This window comes from Anomaloglossus baeobatrachus, chromosome 4 (genome assembly GCF_048569485.1).
Source record: "Anomaloglossus baeobatrachus isolate aAnoBae1 chromosome 4, aAnoBae1.hap1, whole genome shotgun sequence".
Taxonomy (NCBI): Eukaryota; Metazoa; Chordata; class Amphibia; order Anura; family Aromobatidae; genus Anomaloglossus; species Anomaloglossus baeobatrachus.
In genome coordinates, this window is record NC_134356.1 from 611,306,205 (window position 1) to 611,312,717 (window position 6,513).

The window sequence follows — 6,513 nt, forward strand, 5'->3', positions numbered from 1 at the left end:
AGGGCCCGCAGACGCTTTGATTGAAACGCTGCTTCTGTTGTTCTCGACTCTGATTTAGGTTCTTCTCCACATACTCCTGGATCTGTCGGTACTGCACCCTCCGCCGGGTGTCCCATTCAGCCGTTGAGGGGAGTGTCTCTGGGGCTTCCAGTCCCATTTCCAGGTCCACCGGCAGTCGGCCAGGCCGAGCCCTCATCAGATGCGCTGGGGTGCACTTCGTTGAGCTAGACGGGATATTGTTGTACATATCGACCAAGTCAGGCAGCTTCTCCGGCCACAGGTTCCGCTCCTCCAACGGCAACATTTTGAGGAGGCCAAGGACCAGATGGTTCATCTTCTCACACATACCGTTGGTCTGGGCATGGTAAGGTGTGGTCCGGATCTTCTTGCAGCCGTACAGCTGACAGAACTCATGGAACACCTCCGCCTCAAAGGCTGGACCTTGGTCGGTAAGCACCTTCTCAGGGTATCCATGGGGTCGACAGAAGTAAGCTTGGAACGCTCTAGCGGCGGTACGGCCGGTTAAGTCCTTGACCGGGACAACCGCCATGAACCGGGAGTAATGATCTACTATGGTCAGAGCGTAAGTGTACCCACTTCGGCTGGGGGTGAGCTTTACATGGTCCAAGGCGACCAGCTCCAGCGGTTGGTGCGTAACGATCGGGCGTAGGGGAGCCTTCTGGCTGGCTTCATCCTTCCTCCTCAACGTACAAGGACCGCACTCTCGACACCAGGCCTCCACAGACTCCCGCATCCCACTCCAATAGAACCGCTCTCTCAACAGCATCTCCAGCTTCTTCCACCCGAAGTGGCCGGCACCATCATGGTACGCCTGCAGAACAGTGGGTACATCAGCTTGGGGAATAACCAACTGGCGGATCTTCTCATGGGTCTTCGGGTTGATCAGCTCACGGTACAACCTCCCCTGATGTAGACACAGCCGGGTCCGTTCCTTCCACAAGCGTTGGGCTTCAGCTGGGGCGGCAGGGTCCATCCCAGCAGCGCCTCGCTCCACCAGGGTCTTGACTAGGCAGACAGCGGGCGCCTGATTTTGAGCTTCCTGCCACTCCTGACTGGGCAGCGGATCCAGGTTCACCCGTTGTTGGTGGACATGTACTTTCTCAGTTGGTGGCCGGTGGAATGCAGGCAACTCGATCTCCTCGAGGTCATCATCCTCGCACCCACCTTCTGACAAGTGGGGCATCCGAGAGAGGGCATCAGCATTAATGTTGACACGACCGGCCCTGTATTTGATGGTGAAGTCATAGTTGGCTAGTCTGGCCACCCACCGCTGCTCCAACGCGCCCAGCTTGGCCGTGTCCAGGTGAGTCAACGGATTGTTATCTGTGAAAGCAGTGAATTTTGCTGCGGCCAAGTAGTGGCGGAACCGCTCGGTGATAGCCCACACCAGTGCCAGGAGCTCGAGCTTGAATGAGCTGTAGTTCTCAGGGTTCCTTTCAGTCGGCCGGAGATTTCAACTAGCATAGGCAATCACCTTCTCCTTTCCTTCCTGGACCTGGGACAGGACTGCCCCCAAACCCACATTGCTGGCGTCTGTGTAGAGGATGAATGGGCATCCGTAGTCAGGGTACGCTAGGACCTCTTCTCCAGTCAAGGCCGCTTTCAGCTGACGGAAGGATTCCTCATGCCTGTCCTCCCACACCAGTGGGGCTCCGATGGGTCTACCACCTTTGGTCTGTCCCACGAGGAGGTCTTGCATGGGAGCAGCCATCTTCGTGTACCCCTTGATGAAGCGCCGGTAGTACCCCACCAGACCCAAAAACTGCCTTACTTCCCTCACGGTGGTTGGTCTTGGCCAGTCCTGGATGGCAGTGATCTTCTCAGGGTCGGGGGCAACACCTTCCGCATTCACCACATGCCCCAGGTACTGCACTCTGGGTTTCAGCAGGTGGCACTTGGAGGGCTTCAACTTCATCCCGTATTTGGCAAGGGACGCGAACACCTCGGCTAGGTGCTCCAGATGGGCTTCATACGTCTGAGAGTACACAATCACATCATCCAGGTATAACAGGACGGTCTCGAAGTTTAGATGTCCCAGACAGCACTCCATCAGCCGTTGGAAGGTTCCAGGGGCATTGCACAGCCCAAACGGCATACTATTGAATTCACAGAGCCCCATTGGGGTGGTGAAGGCGGTTTTCTCCCGGTCTTCCGGGGACACGGCCACTTGCCAGTACCCACTGGTGAGGTCAAGGGTAGAGAAGTAATTTGCGGTTCTCAGTGCGGCCAAAGACTCTTCAATACGGGGCAGTGGGTAGGCATCTTTATGGGTTATCTGATTAATCTTCCGGTAGTCCACACACATCCGCATGGTACCATCCTTCTTCTTGACCAGTACCAACGGAGCGGCCCAGGGACTACAGCTGTCCCGAATAACCCCTGCCTCCTTCATATTCCTCAACATATCTTTGGCACACTGGTAATGTGCAGGGGGAATAGGCCTGTGCCTCTCTTTGATAGGGGGGTGTTCACCGGTGGGGATGGGGTGTTGGACCCCTTTGATCTGCCCAAAGTCTAGTGGATGTTTGCTGAAAACCTGTTCATACTCCCGCACCACCCTGTATACCCCTGCTTTGTGATGTGTAGGGGTATCATCAGTGCCCACGTGTAGCTGTTGGTGCCACTCATTTACCTCCCCTTGAGGCGGGGAAGTGCTGGTAGTAGGTGGGGAGACTGAGGGAATGGCTTCGTGGCTGGTGTGGGGATCCAGGGTGAGCAGCTTGGCAATGGTGGCATACCGGGGAAGCCTGACTTCTTCCTCCCCACAGTTCAGCACCCTCACGGGCACTCTCCCCTTCTTTACGTCTACCACCCCTCGGGCGGCCATTACAGTGGGCCAGTGCTCGGAGGGTATGGGCTCCATCATGGCAGGGTAGTCACGCCCCTGAGGCCCTACTGCTGCCCTACACCAAATCATCATCTCACTCCTAGGGGGCACAATCAACGGAGCAACATCCATCACTCTCACTCCACTAATCTCTCCTCCTGTTGAGTTTACATGCTGGCGGTACATCAAGGCTCGGATCTCACGCTGCACAGCTCTCTGTCGGCTCCCCGCCGCCGTGGCGGCCAGCTGTTGCAGTAGGGCCAACACATCACCCATACAGTGCTCCATCACATTGGTTCCTAGCACTATCTTCGGGTTATGATCACTGGGTTCATTCATGATCACAATCATACCCTGGTGTTGCAGTTCAGCTTGCCCCACTGTCATAGCCACCTGTTTATACCCCACTTGGGCCAATGGGAGTCCATTAGCAGCAATTAGCGTTATACTAGTATCTGGGGGTGCCAGCTACTCTGTCCCCCAATACCGTTGGTACAATGTGTATGGTATGGTGGTTACCTGTGATCCAGTGTCCAGGAGAGTCATCACCGGTATGCCGTCCACAGCCACGGGGATGATGGGCCAGGCCCCGATATACCGGTCCCGCCAGTCTGGGGGACCACGGGGTTCTACTCCTGAGGATTGGCCCGGGGCCCCAGGGGTTGCTCGTTTAACGGGCACTGTCGGAAGTAATGCCCAGGCTTACGGCACTTGTAGCAGGTTGGGGGTCTGCTCCGCGGGTTGTTAGCACTTCTCCGCTGCATCCAGGGGACATCCTCAGGGCTGTCGGCAAGCTGTATCTGTGCTGGAGGCTGAGATCTGGTCACAGGTTGGAGTACAGCAAGAATCTTGGCGAGGTCTCCGTCCATGCGACGGACCTGGGCTGCCAGTTCCTCCATCGTGCTGCTTGGGGCTGTAGGTATTGGAGAGGTTGGTAGGGCAGGGGCCACCACAACGGGGGCCGTCTCAATGGGCCACGGGGCTGGCTCCAAGATTTCTGAAGCTGGGGGCTGTAGTGCTTTAATGGCCCGTTCCTTTAACACGGCAAAGTCCACATCAGGGTGTTCTAGGGCCCAGAGCCGGAGTTGTTTGCGATCCTCAGGGGACCTCATCCCCTGCACAAATTGCTCTACTAACATCTTGTTGCTGTCCGCCTCATTGATAGGATTCACCCGCTTTAGCGTGCGGAGGGCGGTTTGCAGACGTAAAGCATAGTCCCGAATGCTATCCACAGACCGTTGCCGTCGCTGGTAAAACTGCATCCTCAGCTCAGCTTCAGTCCGGGTCTCAAAGGCAGTCTGCAGCTTCTCAAAGATGGTGGCTACAGAGAGCCGGTCCCCCTCGGCCCAGGTCTCCGCCTCCTGCTCAGCCGCACCGGTTAACTGGCCCAGCACTACCGCCGCACGTTGCTTATCGGTCAGGGGGTATAGTTCTAGCAACGGGTTAAGCTTTTTCCGGAAGACCTGTAAAGCATCAGGTTTCCCGTCATACTGCGGTAGCCAGGTAGCTCCGGGCGCATAGGGCAAGGAGAACGGCATCACCTGAGCGAGCGCGGGGGCCGCGGCACCTCCCGCCAGCGCGGCCGGGACCTGGGCAGGCCCATTCCCATCCACGGGTGCCACTGCGGCTGCGACCACCGCTCCTCCAGCGGCTCCGTCGGGCGCAGACATCTTGTTTCCGTCCCCCTTAGGCTCTTTCCGGCCCCTCCTCTATCGGGGCGGGGTTTTGGCCTTCGCGCCTCTGCTACTCGAGAAGACGCTCGAGCGGGAACTTTTCGCGCCAAAGATGGCGACTTCTGAAATTTTCCGGCCGGATACCTCCGGCGGTCACAAGGCGCACCTCTACCCAACGGCAGAGCGGTAAGATCCTGTTCGTGACGCCAAGTTGTCGCGGGCAGAAGAGGGGACGTCGCGCTCTCCCACTGCTCGGGTCCGGCTGCTGCGGCCTGCTGCTGCTCGGTGGCTCGAGTGATGGGCCGGATCCCGGGGACTCGAGCGGCGCTCCTCGCCCGTGAGTGAAAGGGGATTGGGTTTTGGGATAGTCTATTGTCCGTGACGCCACCCACGGTTGTGGTGATTAAGTGGACACCACCGCTGCTCTGTCTAGGGAGCCCGGGAGTGATGGTACGGAGCAGCCAGTTGTTGATTTGCCCCTCTGTGGGTAGGGGTTTTGGTGATTCCGGGGCCCAGTGATGGGGTTGGTATGGTGTACAGGCGGGTATGGGGCCTGTGGAGGTGCAGGGGCGCAGGGGCAGCGCTGTGCCGCACGGCACGGAGGTACTCACTCAGCCAGTAAACACGACACAGTTCTCGGTAAACAAACGGCTGGTTGGACGGGTCCCTTGGACGGTTACGGTGCTGCGGTTCCCTGCAGTTAGCGGTGACGGTCTCTTCCCTGCACCTATGAAAAGTCTCTTTGGTAGCGATGGGTTCCCACCGGTTACCCGCTCCCCGGCTTCAATCTGGGCCGGAGGAGCCCCTCTCTTGCCCGCAGGCGCTGGCCCTGGGAAACTGGTGCCTTGGCGGTGGCGGTGTCTCCCCTTCACGGTCGGGCTGTTGCCTTCAATCGGGACTTGGTTGTTAGGAGACAGAGGTCCCCTTCACTTACGGATTTAGCAAATTATTGCGACTCCTAGCCTTGCCGGGATCCGAAAGGCCCCTGCCCTGGTGCTGACTGTTCTTCGTATACTGCTCCAGTACCGCCGGGTCACCACCCGTCCGCGGTCCTTCCAGCAACCTCCAAACAGTCCCCCTGCAGACTATCACCGCCGTCTGCTGACCTTGCTGTCACAGTCCGGGGCACACACCCAGACCAACTTCAGGCTTGCTTAACTGTTCCTTTTCACTTCTTTACTCCTCTTACAAGCTCCTCTCCTTTTCTCCACTACCACTTCACTTCCTTCTACTTTCACTTCCCTCACTTGACTCAAGCTCTGCCTTAGCTCAACTGCCTGGTTTTCCCGCCTCCAGGGCTGTGAACTCCTCGGTGGGTGGAGCCAACCGCCTGGCCCACCCCCTGGTGTGGACATCAGCCCCTGGAGGAAGGCAACAAGGATTTAGGTTAGCTTGGTGTTCCTGCAGGGAATGTGGGGTGCATGTGATGTTGTGACCTGTGACCCCTGGCTTGCCCAGGGCGTCACATCTGCACCATACTACACAATAACAATCTTCTCTGGTTATTCCATTTTGGCTTCATTTTTTCTGCCTTTTCTCCATTATTTAATGCGTTTTTGGTTCAGATGTAAATTTGCGTTTTTAAGTGTTTCTATCGTAGAGAGAAGTTTTTTCCTGCATTTTTTTAAGCTCCACATAGAAACCTCCAGAGAAAAAAAAGCTTCAAAACCGCAGCGTTCAGCGGCGTGTTCTCATGGAATCCACTTTACTTGGACAATTAAACACAGCAGAATAAATGTGCAAAAAAACAGCAGAAAAAAAAATGCAGCATTTACACCACATGTGAACATGGATTAAATGTCCAAGCAAAGTGGATGAGACGTCATGAAATCTCCGCCCCTGGTGTCTAAAGACGCCGCTGAACTGTGCGGATTTGGTGTTTTTTTACTTTACAAGCTTCAGGATTCACATCTGCAAAAACCATGTATCAAATAAGGGGACAATGCATAAAAAATACCGCAAACACGCAATAATCATCATGTTATCGTGCTC